The sequence below is a fragment of the Conger conger genome, chromosome 1, assembly GCF_963514075.1.
Source record: "Conger conger chromosome 1, fConCon1.1, whole genome shotgun sequence".
Taxonomy (NCBI): Eukaryota; Metazoa; Chordata; class Actinopteri; order Anguilliformes; family Congridae; genus Conger; species Conger conger.
The window spans coordinates 32,411,485-32,427,283 of record NC_083760.1 but is presented as its reverse complement, the minus strand read 5'-3'; positions in this window follow the sequence as shown (position 1 = coordinate 32,427,283).

The window sequence follows — 15,799 nt, the reverse complement described above, 5'->3', positions numbered from 1 at the left end:
TCTGTCTTGATGTTTATCATCATAAGATTGCCTTTGCTTTGTATTTAACTTAATCCTTAATAAAAGCCTCTTACAATACCCTCTGTAGTAAAGGTCACCTGCTGCCAAAGAAACAGTTGGTGGAGGACATGGTTGCCATGGCAATCTGTTGCTCTGTAACAAGAGCAGCATATAAATCATACATATATATACACACCCACCAAATTTTGTTCCCTCCTATTCTTCTGCCACAAATCACATGTGGCCCTCATAGACAATGTCACAGTGCCAGAAGAAAAGCTGCTACTGTATTACGAAGCAACCATCTTACCAAGTACACATTTGCAGATAATATTCAATAGTGGGAAACATTCTCAGATGTTGTTATACTGCGCCGCTTCACAGCACCAAAGTGGAGAACAAGACTGGTATCCTTAACACAGAAACAAGCTCTGGTGATACACTATAAGAATTCAGCCAAGCAATTCCAGCAAAGCATACTGAGTCACTGTGACAGTGCTAAAAGCTGCACTGCTCTCTGAGATACATTTAAGAACAAATATGTTGCAGCAACAACATAAGAAGGTGCTGATCCGGTACCTTCTCCAGCAATGTATACTGTAGCATTTCATTTTTATGGCAGATTTCAGATCATGCTAATCATTTCAGTTTACATTCGTGAGTTTACAGTCTCATGGTCACTTTAGCTTTGAGCTAATTTTTCTGTCTGCAGATATTACTAAAATATTATTGTATTGTCTAGTACACTGTTAATAGCAATATAGTTAATATTGTGGTGGTTATGGTGATGCATTTCCTTTTTAGCTGTAGGCTATTAGTGTCGTAGGCTATTAGAGTAAAGGACAGCCAAATAGAAAGTTACGTTTGTTTATAATAAAGCTACCTGGCCTTTTCATGGCTTTGGAGCACTTGATGATGGAATATTCGTAATTTATCTTTGTTTGTACTTGTTCCTTTCTACATTGGTTGGGATGAAAGCGTCTGGCAAATGAATGTGGTGATACATTATTACCTTAAATAAAACAGTAACTATCCAGCTACAATATCTCAATAATGACTAACAGTGCACGACATTCCTTGACAGTATGATTTCAGGCAGACCAGCTATAATTTGGTTAAAGTCAAATGCCACATAGAGTTTGTTCAAAAAAGTTAATTAACTTAGCCAGCTACAACTGTTCTGATTTACTGTCTAGCTAACTGGCTATCTACTACAGCTCGAGAGCTAGCTTGTCAAGTTAGCTAGCTACCCACAATTTCAGACTAATTCAGTCCTGTTAGCTGGCTGTATATAGCTAATGTAATGATACAGTTAAGTGTCACTGAATGCTTCTATAAAAATATCCAGTCTCATTCATTTATTTAACTTGCAAAAATGTAGATGCCACATAAGAAATGTCCTTGTCAGAGTAAGTCACTTGTTTTCATCCATAAAAATCCTGCTAGTCTGCTATATACTGGAGACAGCTGCGGCTAAGCACAATATACAGTTCGACAGCTGGCTTTCACTCCCATTTTCTCAATTCTCAAGGCGCGACCCTGTGGCTCATGTCATTTCTATGTGTTTACCGGGATCCTTCATGTTCAGGTACCCAATGCACATGGTGCCAAAAGCCTCATAGTCAAACATGGCCGCCTCCATGAATTGGCTTTTCACACCATTTAGCAGCTCCACCATAAGAATCCATGGGACTGGAAAGCGGATGCTGTCCCCAGTTCTTATATATCTCAATGGGACCCATTGAACTGTGTGGAACAAAGCAAAAAAGGCATTCTCAACCATGAAAGCATGAAGGAAATATTTAGCTCTACAGTAAAGGATAATGTTTGTTATACTGGGTTAACTTTATCAAGTTTTAGGACTTTTATGAAAATATAATTACAATTGTATGCAGATATAGAGAAAATTATAAAGGGTTCACAAACTCTAGCACAACTGTACATAAAAGTTTGCTTCGATTTTTGTGTTGGTTCTCTTGCGCATTGTCTGAGAAGAGGGGCGAGGGTGGTCCAAAATAAGGCCGTTCTGTCACAAATGCCAGGGCCGTTTTTTGATCCCAGTCCAACACTGATTACATAGCAAGTAAAGATACAGACTGCCTAGGAGAGGGGTGTCTATGGGAGAATAATTTCTACCCCCCATATATTTTTTTCAATTCATCATTTTGCTTTTCTCCTCCAGCAACATAGTCAACAGGCAAGCACACCCAAACAGACACACACACACACACACACACGTACACACAATTGGAAATCTCTGGCATGAAGCATAGAGAAGAATGCACTAAATGAAACACTATGTTAGAAAGACAGTTTCAGTAAAAATGTAACCCTTTCAAGATTTTCCTTCGAGATCATTATTCCACATCCTGAAGATCATCTTGCTGAATCATATTGCAGGTTTCCCCTCTCAATTCTGTACTTGAGAACAAGAACTCAGATTAGCATACATGTCCTCAGGGGACTCAACGTCTTTGGAAAACAAGGCATTGAAAAGGACAGTGTGCTAATGCATACAATCCCAGATTCATGTTGCATCCTGCAGCATTGGGATGAGGCTATAGTTATAATTGTTTCAAATATGTGGCAAGGACTAAGATGCCTCAGTAACCACAATCAAATGACCATTAATGATGATTCAACAGCTGGCTTTGGAAGTTGCTACGAAGGGTAAACTGACTTCCAGAAAGCTTCCTGAAAGTTTGTGCAAATGATCACAAAGCATAAAATCTTACTCAGCTTACTCAAAACTAAACAGCACCTTTATATTATACTGTAAAACTTTTGATCATGGCACATTCCTTAGCATAGTAATGCAACATATTATTTGTTTTATAAATGAAAATGTAATCTTTTCATTTCACATTCACATTTTTTAATCAGTGATAATATTGCTCTTGATAAGGCATAACTGAAAATTATACTTCCAGTTCCATACCTGTTCAGTTAACCAGTCAGTCTGTAACTCTAAAGCTGCTTTCACATGATCATCGTCGAAACGCTTGACATGGTATCAAGCCATTAAATTCCTACGAAGCCCGATTGGTAGCAATGCTAAGCCCGGCATAGAGCACAGCTCAAAATAAAGCCAAAATTGAGCGCCATCATGGTTGAAATTGTTTAAACTTCAGCCTTGTTTGAAGCTGACCTTTCCTAGCGTGTCCAGTCACATCACAGCTTTGTATGAAGCAGGCCTACGCTATCTAGCAACGCAGACAGAGCCACTTCACATAGACTATATAGCTAACTCAGTTAGCTTGGTTAATTTCTTTAAATTTTGGGATAAACTCAATATCGTTGGTTCCACAAAGCGAGTACACAATTTCACCTTATATAACCGCAGACAACCTATTACTGTCACATATTGTTGCAGCCTGTTAGAGTTTAACGAACCAATGGCTTCCTGGTTGGATGATGACAACAACTGGTGGCACTCTTTTCTTATGTGCAGTCAACACCTTATTTTGCGTTGAACAGAAGAGACACTGATCATGTGAAAGCAGCTTATGGTTCATACATTGTCCTTTCCTGTAGTCTGCAGTCAACATTTTGTTCTGTTGAGTTTGGTTTTGCAGGATCAAAACTGGTCAACACTGGTAGATTATTAATTTAATGCTTTTAATTAATTCATTCTGTATATGAAGGATGAATTGTAAAATTGTAAAAATTTTCCCTGCTCAACAAAGACAACTTAAAAGTTACTACAGTCCACCTTAAATTCCTTATAAGGTTGTAAAAGACTTCAAATAAGTATCCCCTTAAATCTGCATCTTTTACTGGGACTAAAGAGATTAATTGCTCTAAACCTCATCTGTTGTCATTCTCTGTTTTTTCAGAACATACATATCTTCTTCATGGTGTGATGGCAAAAACAGACAAAGTAATTGAAGCATGTTCTGTAGCATTAAACAATTTTGGTGTAACCTCCATTGACCTTAGCTCCTGTTTGTATCCAAGTGACATATCCTGAGCCATCTGTGACTGTAAATCTTGAGACTGAATAACATTATATGTACTAAAAATAATTTAGGACAGGAATAAAGAAAAACTGTTTATATCATTGCTGTGGTCTAATTAATACACATAATTATTAATTTATTGTGAGGGTCTGTCATGTTAAGACTGGTTATCAAGGCACAAGCCAGAGAGGGTTTGTGGTTGCCATGGCAGCTGTGAGGGTAGACGAGCTGTGAACATATTGGGCTTGCTGAAAAGGAGTCCTTGGAGCTCTCTGACTGGATGAGAAAGAGAGAGAGAGAGAGAGAGAGAGAGAGAGAGAGAGCGAGAGAGAGAGAATCTTGTCTGCATCACTTGCTTGTTTGGTCAACCATACAACAGAACAATGTGGGCGTGAAACGATGACACAAATAAGACATTTTGTTTTTGTTTTTATTTTATTTAGTTTTTCTACCACAGTGAGGATTTGTTTTTGAAACAAACAATGTATTCTATGTTTTTTTCCCCTTTCCAGATAGAAGGAAGTTTATGCAGCATCTCTGCTGCCTCTGGGCTTCTGTCTCCATGGTAACCGTATCTAAGTAAGGAGGCAAAGAGATGGAAAGAGACCTTTTATAGAAGCAGTATTTTCCTTTCTTGTTTGACCAAAGACCTGCAAAATCTTTACATTATTCAAAAATGTCAATTCAAAACTTCAGATTTCATGCCCCCCATTTGTCCCTGCAGAGCTTCAAAAAAGTAGAGATTTTCAAGACAAATTCTGAGTGAATTATGACATTGTGGATAGTTACAGCATTTCTGATATAATCTGTGATGTAGCATTTGCATGAGAGTTGGTAATCTTACTGAAGATGTTACATGAGACAGGTCAATTTGAAACGATAGGTGAATGCAGAAAATGATATAGACCGCATATAATTTCACAGCTTTTAATGAGGGAGGTATACATTGATATATTTTACATGGTATTGCTTAATTGCTTGTTAATACAATTCCTCTTCTCCCAGTTGTGAAAATATTTAGTCAGTCAAACATCTGTTAGTGGAATGTTGGGGCTGAGGGAACAGACTTCCTGACTGGGGTTTGATGGGAGTGAGGGTGAGGGGCGGGGTTGTAGGCTGTAGGATGTCTACAGCTGGGACAGCACCAAAAATGAGTGAATGACTGAATGAACACAACTCCAATAAGAGACTACTTTTTCAAATTAATTTAAATCTTAGGGAACTGTACTGTGGCCTCTCATGACCTACTGTTTAAATAGGATATACAAATAAGATAACACTCCATGTGTCATCTACTGTATCACCATGCAGAAAGGTACCCTGAGAAGAAATTAGACAAAGGGTTGTTCACCATCTGCAGATGGTTACAAATAAATAAATAAAACGTACAACTTCCCAGGACAATGTAAATAATTAAGTTTAAAACTACAGGAATGGAACAGTCGCAAACCTTATATATACCGTTTGAAAGCATTAAAACTCATGGTTCTATCTGTATAACTGATTTTAAGATATCATTGTTTCAGCATGTGGGTAGCAAAACAAGCATAGAGGGACCTCGCCTTCTCTGTATTTTGGAAATCCACTTACGACAGGAAATAAGGTAATGTGAGTATCCTTTTCACGGCAAGGGTCCAGTGAACCAAATGCATAACAGTTTCTAAATCTAAAAACGTTCTAACACGGAGAACCATCGATAGAATGTACATTGTTTACTTTCTGGAGGAATTATCATTGTTATCCATTGCATACTTCTACAAAAGTACTTGTACATGAGAATGCTATTATCTCTGAGTTTGGCCGGCTCACATGGTGTAGATTGCTGCTCCAAGGGCAGGGGGAGGACTCAGCAATTTTATCCTATCTATTCTAATTGCCTGTGTGTTAGCTAGGGATACACCGCCTACACCCTGTCCCTCGACAACCCTTCTTCTAGCTAACCATTCCACGTTCCCCTCTATATACCCAGGGTTTACAGGAAAACAACAAATCATCAAATAAAGAGTCACAAGATGGCGGTAACAATGGTCCTGCTGATGTTATCTCTGTATGTCCAACAAACCTGGTTAACCTTTGTATTACAGCTGGATGCTGACTCACAGGTAACTTGCATTACCTGTGGTTTATTCCTACAAGATCTTTATTCTGCAACCAGTGTACTACACCACCAATGACACCAAACTATTTCCCACATCATAAGACACCATACACTGTATGTGGAAAACCCATGGTTTATACAGTGCTATTTCAACTCATCAGTTCTGGGAGCATTCCATTGAGGTGGCAGAATTGCGCAGAGGCAGCACAATGATGGGAGCAATAGTCGTGTATTGACGAGCATTGTCTTTTCATCAAACCTTGCTGACCCTGTGTCAACATGGTCAACACAGTCTGTTTCCTTTTGGGGGTCTGCAGAGAGGCACACTTATGTAAAATGCCCTACAATTACAAATCTAAAATTGTGGAGTAAAGAGCCAAATGAAGAGTAAAAATGTGTCTTTGTCCAAACATTATTAGCATATGTTACAGAGTTCACTGTAGCATATGCTATCGCCAGTCCGTCACACACAATCACTGTGCAGTCAGATGTTAGAGATTATTTTGTTGTCACAAGAAAACAACTTTTGTTATGTAGAGATCACAAGATAAATATGTTGCGATCTCAAGGTAATGGAACCATAAAATAAATATTGCATGGCCTCTATGAACGATTGTAAAAAATGCATGCAGAACAACAACCAAAATCTAGCAAACACAGCCCAACAAGAAAGAAGCATTATGAATAAAAGCTACAAAATGACGAAACCTCTATAAAGTCTTCAACAGAATGTGCAACACCCAACCCACCCAAATGTTTTATCATCTGTTTGTAATTTCAGTTCATATGTTAAAAATGGGCGGCACGGATGGTGCAGTGGGTAGCACTGCCGCCTCACAGCATGGAGGTCCTGGGTTCGAATCCCTGTCGGCCTGGGCCTCTCTGTGCGGAGTTTGCATGTTCTCCCCGTGTCTGCGTGGGTTTCCTCCGGGTACTCCGGTTTCCTCCCACAGTCCAAAGACATGCAGGTTAGGCTGATTGGAGAGTCTAAATTGCCCGTAGGTATGAGTGTGTGAGTGAATGGTGTGTGTGCCCTGCGATGGACTGGCGACCTGTCGACCTGTCCAGGGTGTATTCCTGCCTTTCGCCCAATGTATGCTGGGATAGGCTCCAGCCCCCCTGCAACCCTGTTCAGGATAAGCGGGTTCAGATAATGGATGGATGGATGGATGTTAAAAATGTGAACTAATTCATATCAAACACCATTATCTATGACTAATGTTGTCATGTCATTAGTGAAAGATATCTTGTTTTAAAGAAACAATGTATTTCTGTTTGTCAAAAAAAATGTGATTCTGGGATTAAGCCCAAACTTAGCAGAATGAATTAGACATAGCAAAGAAAGATGTCAAAGGTCACATAGCCCCTGCCAAGATATACTCTACTTCAGAATGGTTGTGAATTCTATATGAATGAGGTCATTGTACATCTGTGTCTCCATCAGTGGTGGCTGGTGGCCATTTACCTTGGTGGGGCACCATACACATGTACGCACACATGCAGGCGCACAGATGAAATAAACATTTTTGTATATAGTTAACAACAATCTTAACCTTGGTGGCTGAATAAGAAAGTAAATGTTCCAATTAGCCTACTTGATGCCTGATGTTGGTAGCACATACATTAGGGTGGAAAATGTTGGGCTCCCCTGGTTTAAATGTCTGTTACAATGAATCTGTACTTGATAAAAAGCAAACCTGAACTCTAAATGGCAAAGAGTTAAACATGAGACCTTTCTGCACATTTTAAAGCAAGATTGCTTTTTGGAAGAAAATGGAAGATAAACGGAACAATTGAAGTCATGGTCTGAAAGACTTCAGATCTAATGTCCCTGGTGAGAAATGCTCAAAACAGAAGAACCCACACATCACAGCAAAAGAGCTGCAAAAAAGAGTAGCAGACACAGGTCTTGCTTTTCACAGGCCAACGATACAACATACTCTAAACAACAAAGACCTACATGGCAGAGTTGCCAGAAAAAACAACCTCAACACAAAATTAAGCTGAAGTATGCAAAACAAAACATTGAGAAGCTTGAAGCCTTTTGGTACAATGCGCTTTGGACTGTGGAACCACAATTTTATGTTTTGTCCACCACCAAAGAAGGTATGTTTGGAGAAAAAAGGTTGAAGCCTTTGTACAGAAGAATGCCTTACCAACTGTTAAGCATGTTGGTGGATCCATTATGCTTTGGGGTTGTGTGGCAGCTGGGGACACAGGACATGCTGTGCGGGTAGAAGGAAGAATGGATTCCACTAAATATCAAGAAATTCTAGAGGCTAATGTTTGAAGGTCAGTCCAGACATTGAAGTTGAAGAGAGGTTGGGTATTCCAGCATGACAATGATCCAACACATACCTCAAAATCAACAATGAAATACCTACTGGAAAGACTGATGAAGGTTTTAGAATTGCCACCACAGTGAGACGGGTGCGTGGGGGTTGGACCCAAAATGCACGACTCAGAAACAATAGTAATATAAAGACCCCTCAGGGCTTTATTCGGGACGAATCCCAGGAGAGAAGTCAACACAAGCAAAGTCCATACACGTAGATCCAGCCAAACAAAAAGTAAACAAACAAAAAGCACGGTGCCGAGGGAAGAGGCAAACTCGTAGTCGGTAGACGTGCAGGGAGGTCCGGTAGCAGGAGAGCTGTCAGCGGGGCAGATGAACAGACGGACGGCAGGCAGAGGCGTAGTCGTGGGCGAAGCGGGAGTCGAAACCATGAAACAATCAGCGAAGCAAAAGTACAAAAACTTAGGCGAGGACGTAGTCAAAAAACAAACGATGGTCACAAAACAGAAATCAATAAACAATGGTCGGTAACAGGCTTGGATCGTAACGTGTAATCAATAGTGGTAAATGCTCAAGAGTTGCGTGGTAAACAGAGGCAGACAATTTTGCAGTGAACAGTAGCGCGACTGGGCTATAAATGCGGGTGTAGACAGGTGCAGACAATTAGTTAGAGCGTAGCAAGGAAATGGAAAACAGGTGCGATGGATGACAAGTTTAACAAGGAGATTAGTAATCGTTAGTAATAAACCTATCCTGCCCTAGCATTAGTAAATTAGTAAATGACATGCACGAGAAACGTAAGGTAACATGAACACATGATTAGTTTGTTAGTTTCTACCCAATCCTGATCTAGCGTTAGTAGTTTTAGTAAATAGACAAATGGAAACAATTAGGGAGTGAAATGACAGAGAGAGAGAGAGAGAGAGAAAAGGCGGAACGCAAGGTTTGCGGAAAAACATGTAAAAGTGTATGCATAACAACGACCAGTAAACGTAACAATAAACATGCATCAAAACATAACACAAAGCGAAACTAAGACGATAATCACTCAACATAACAAGGTAATATAATAGTACGAAAACATAACTAGACATGACAAGAAAATAAATCGTAACGAGACATAACTAAACATGACAAGAAAATAAATCGTAACGAAACATAACTAAACAACATGACGAACCTAGACTAACATAATACATGATAAGACAATACAAGACTAATACAAAATGAATAAACATAAAACATGGCGAGACACACCTGAAACGTGACACACAGTCCCCAGACTTGAATATTATTTAAAATCTGTGGAGAGATCTGAAACATGCTATATATGCAAGGCCGAAGAATATTTCTGAGCTAGAGGTGGTCTGCCAGGAAGAATGGGGACAAATTCCAAAAGCAAGAATTTAAAGACTCTTACCTGGCTACAGGAAGCATTTGCAAGACTGTTACAAAGTACTTACTGACAGGGTTCCCAAACGTTTGCACAGGGCCTTTTAACATTGTACCATTTAGAGGTCAGGTTTGTTTCTGTTCACTTAGATATTAATTGTAAAAGGCTTCTTGACCAGGGGTACCCAAACATTTCCACACCACTGTAATACAAATGCTTCAACATAAAGAATTTACTTAAACTTCATATGACGTCATCATCTCCCCTTGAAACATTTCATGAGTTTCAGTCTTGGGAGCGCAGATTACTTCTTGGAGAAAGTGAAAAGATCAATTAATTAAAATGGCGAGAGGCTTTAGATGGCAGATATGGAGGATATTGTAATGTACACAAAGGGATGACTACATTTCAACTCAGCTTCTCTTTATACTGAAGCAACACAAAATGTAAGAGAAACAGAAGGCCTGCAACTCAAACAGCAGACCCTCTCTTTAAGGGATTTATATGCGATAGACCATTTGAATGGATGACTTTTCCCTCTTTGAAAGGGCATTTCTTTTTTAAATTCTTTACTTTCCCCCTTTTTTTTCAAAATTTGGACAGCCCAAACACACGGCCAGTTCTTGACATAGGCAACGAGGGTGTTCATCTTGTGCATCAAACATCTGGGGAGCACCAAACGAAGGGGAAATAAATTTCATAAAAATGGATGTGCTGTGTTCATCATAGTTGGCCACCCCCCAAGTTCACAATCACTACATCATGGCCCTCCCAGACCACCATCTCAATCTCATGTATCCCTCCCGGGCCACTACACTCACTCCCACCTACCCCTCCCAACAAGAACTGGGCTTGCCAGTGAGTGACCATTCAATTCTAGCTGAATGAAACCCTCTCATCCCAGGAGGATGCAAAATCCAACTCTGGGATTCCCAAGAAGACTTCTGATAGTAACATATTACCATATTAGCTATTGTTTGTCAAAAACACAGTCAACCACACCTACATTACTGTCATTATTACAATGTGTTATATTTTGCTCGGAGTTTAATGCACTGCCTCATTAAAGACAAACAGTTTCACAGATTTACACACAGTTAAATGTTTTAAAGAAATAATTCAGCTTCAGTACTGTGCTCAGAGACACAACAACTACCCTCCTCAATCTAAAGGAGAAAGAGGAAAGGAGAGGGGGAAGGGGGACATGAGAGTGGGGTTACATCTGTTTCCTTTTCTCTGTGCTATACCATGGGTCTGAGAATCCTGACTTTCGCTCCACTGAACCAGCCCATCTACCCTTTTAGAGGAAGTATATTTTTTCTGTAGGGAAAATAAAACCAACTTATAGGTGCATACCAAATCAGAATGTTAAAATTCTTTTCCAAGTGGCAAAACCCATGCTTTCTAAAAAAAGAAATGCCTGCTATACTGCCCCCTGTGACTATAAATGAGGCCAACACAGTATGGAGTTACATTATTCATTCATTCATTCATTATCCTAACTCGCTTATCCTGAACAGGGTCGCAGGGGGGCTGGAGCCTATCCCAGCATACATGGGGAGAAAGGCAGGAATATACCCGGGACAGGTCGCCAGTCCATCGCAGGGCACACACACCATTCACTCACACACTCATACCTATGGGCAATTTAGACTCTCCAATCAGCTAACTGCATGTCTTTGGACTGTGGGAGGAAACCGGAGTACCCGGAGGAAACCCACGCAGACACGGGGAGAACATGCAAACTCTGCACAGAGAGGCCCCGGCCGACAAGGATTTGAACCCAGGACCTCCTTGCTGTGAGGCGGCAGTGCTACCCACTGCACCATCCATGCCACATTATGTTTGTGCTTAACATACAAATCCTAGCTTTTCTTTAACACTATTTTGCCTCGGGTAAGTCTAGGGTCTACTACTTTCAGTCCCAGGAAATCACAATTCTCCCATACAGTGCATCCGGAAAGTATTCACAGCACTTCACTTTTCCCACATTTTGTTATGTTACAGCCTTATTCCAAAATGGAATAAATTCATTTCTTTCCTCAAAATTCTACACACAACACCCCATAATGACAACATGAAAGAAGTTTTTGAAATTTTTGCTAATTTATTAAAAATAAAAAACTAAGAAATCACATGTACATAAGTATTTACAGCCTTTGCTCAATACTTTGTTGATGTACCTTTGGCAGCAATTACAGCCTCAAGTCTTTTTGAATATGATGCCACAAGCTTGGCACACCTATCTTTGGGCAGTTTCACTCATTCCTCTTTGCAGCACCCCTCAAGCTCCATCAGGTTGGATGGGGAGCGTCGGTGCACAGCCATTTTCAGATCACTCCAGAGATGTTCAATCGGATCTAGTCTGGGCTCTGGCTGGGCCACTGAAGGACATTCACAGAGTTGTCCTGAAGCCACTCCTTTGATATCTTGGCTGTGTGCTTAGGGTCGTTGTCCTGCTGAAAGATGAACCGTCGCCCCAGTCTGAGGTCAAGAGCGCTCTGGAGCAGGTTTTCATCCAGGATGTCTCTGTACATTGCTGCATTCATTTTTCCCTCAATCCTGACTAGTCTCCCAGTTCCTGGCGCTGAAAAACATCCCCACAGCATGATGCTGCCACCACCATGCTTCACTGTAGGGATGGTATTGGCCAGGTGATGAGCGGTGCCTGGTTTCCTCCAAACATGACGCCTGGCATTCACGCCAAAGAGTTCAATCTTTGTCTCATCAGACCAGAGAATTTTGTTTCTCCTTCAGGTGCCTTTTGGCAAACTCCAGGCGGGCTGCCATGTGCCTTTTACTAAGGAGTGGCTTCCGTCTGGCCACTCTACCATACAGGCCTGATTGGTGGATTGCTGCAGAGATGGTTGTCCTTCTGGAAGGTTCTCCTCTCTCCACAGAGGAATGCTGGAGCTCTGACAGAGTGATCATCGGGTTCTTGGTCACGTCCCTGACTAAGGCCCTTCTCCCCCGATTGCTCAGTTTAGACGGCGGCCAGCTCTAAGAAGAGTCCTGGTGGTTCCAAACTTCTTCCATTTATGGATGATGGAGGCCACTATGCTCATTGGGACCTTAAAAGCAGCAGGAATTTTTTTGTACCCATCCCCAGATTTGTGCCTCGAGACAATCCTGTCTCGGAGGTCTACAGACAATTCCTTTGACTTCATGCTTGGTTTGTGCTCCGACATGTACTGTCAACTGTGGGACCTTATATAGACAGGTGTGTGCCTTTCCAAATCATGTCCAATCAACTGAATTTACCACAGGTGGACTCCAATTAAGCTGTAGAAACATCTCAAGGTTGATCAGTGGAAACAGGATACATGGCAAAGGCAAAGGCTCTGAATACTTATGTACATGTGATTTCTTAGTTTTTTATTTTTAATAAATTTGCAAAAATCTAAAAATAACTTTTTTCACGTTGTCATTATGGGGTATTGTGTGTAGAATTTGGAGGGAAAAAAAATGAATTTAATCAATTTTGGAATAAGGCTGTAACATAACAAAATGTGGAAAAAGTGAAGCGCTGTGAATACATTCCGGATGCACTGTATCTGATATTAATACCGTAATACCGTATTTTAATTGTGAAATTTGTGTGAATCCAATATATTTTGTAAATTGAGTAGAATTTTAATTCATGACATTTAAACTGTGTATTTGCTTACAGTTCTGAAAGCACTAGTCTTGGAAGAATGCAGATTCAAGGTTAATTTAAATTATTCTTTTTTTTTTTTACTTTTATGATATAGCATTCATACAGCTAGGCCAAAATACAAAATTAACTTAGTATCCAGAATGTTTACTGTATGCAAAAGGCTACAGATGAACAAAATGTAGATTCAAGTGGAATGAGAAAACAATGTGATGTGCATCCATGTACATGATGGACTTTATCGCATATCACAGTACTCCAAATGGCATATACTCCAAAAAGGAAAACGATTTTGAGGTGAGGCCCTGGCTCTGAGGACAACATTTTCACATTGTATGGTGAAACAGGTGGGAGCAAAAACAACCTCCTTCCCACCCCTAGGGAATTAATATCTTGAACCTCAAATTAAGTTTTCCAAAACTATTAAAGAACTTTGTTCTTTTTTGAAAAATGTGTGGTCCTGTACACACAAAGTAATATTTCCCAAAATCCCAAAAAATTGATCAATGACAGCGACATTGCTGAATATCAGAGAAATACTGTAAATATCTTTTGCTCCTACAGGTTTATTGGTGCAAGGTCTTGCCGGTCGAAACATAACACCATAAACCTGTGGGTGCAAAAGTTCAGTGTGCCAACATCTTTTTCTTTTTCTGTGATCGTTAAGTATTTTGTCCTGTACCTGTACCCTACTTGGACTGGATGTGCACAACAGCCTTTTTTTACATTGCTAAATACCCAATATGGCGGTGCTTATGTGAACAATACATCAGACTTGTTTTTTCTGATTTAAAGTGCTTCATTCCACTATTACTAAGTACATACATTTCTCCAGCCAAATTAGCATATTAATTGTATTTTTCTAAATAATTCTGTAATGAAATGGATTGAATCATATCAAAATATTCTAATCAAATCAAATTTTTATTAAATTAGATATGCATGATGCATTTCCGAAAGAATCATAATCAAATTAAATTGTGGCATGATATGAATGCATATATAACATTTAAAGTCAGGTAGATCATAAAACAATTAGATGAGACATAAATAACATAAATGGGATAATAATACAATAATAATAACACAGGAGTTCATGCATATTTATGTTTCTAACAATTTTTCAGCCATAACACATTAAAGGTAGGTAATTTTGGACTCCAAACGGTCAAGAGAGGAATTGCAGCCAGAAACACCCTCAAATGTCAACACTGTTTATCCCACCCGCTTCTCTGTGAACACGTTGCTGTTGAAACCCCCCTCACCCCAGGTTCTCATGCACTGTTTTGGAAAGATGACAGTGACAAACGCTGCCATCTTTTCATAGTGTTCTAGTAAGAAAATAACATTACATTATTAGCATTTGGCAGACACTCTTATCTAGAGCGACGTAGAGTTTATTTGACTAAGTAGGAGACAATCCACTCCTGGAGCAATGCAGGGTTAAGGACCTTGCTCAAGGGCCCAACGGCTGTGCAGATCTTATTGTGGCTAGATCGGGGATCGAACCACCGACCTTGCGGGTCCCAGTCATGTACCTTAACCACTACGCCCCTGTTTGCCCAACAGGTGAGTTGATGTTGACTTTATGAAATGTTGACTTTATTGTGCTATACAACACTATTTATATTTTTGTGATTTTGAAGTAACTTTCGCTAACCAACTATTTTATGAGCAAGCAAGTTATTTGGCTATGTAACTAGCTGGCTATATAACTAATAAATGATAGTCTACCACAAATTAAGCAACTGCAACTTACAGTTTGAGACAAATATAGGTTTAGCTAAACATGGCCCGAGATTTGTCACTACACACATGAAGACATAGGTCTCATTTTCTCATTTTCTTTGGTTTAACCACGGGAGATGTAGGATCGCTTGATGGTAGACTGCACCATTGTCGATGTTTCAGAACAAGCCCCCACCATGCCATTGGCTGTGGCAATTGGAACGAATTTTCAACCAATGAGCTTGAATTATTGTACAGCTGTACGATGTTTTGGTACAGACTGTCGGTCCATCAACTGAATATTTTGAAACACGAATTTAAGGACTATAAACCCAGGCAGAGGGTGAGTCAACATGTCAGTGAGCCTTTTTCAGTGATAGGAAGGGATTTACAATGGTCTTGTAACAATATTTAAACACAAAAATCTGACCTATTGTACCTTTAATTAAAGTGTGCCATATCTTCAATTCTGAGGTACTGCATTAGCCAATGTGCCCTACAGTACCAACACAAATCAAAAAGGCTTCCACCTATTTTTCAGATGAAATGGGGGAAGACGAGTGAGGGAATGTGAGAGAGAGTTTTTTGCTTTTGAAACTTTCCTCTTTTCCCCTTTCTAGAAAGAAGTGTGTTTATGCAGCATCATGAGAGAGAGAGAGAGAGAGAGAGA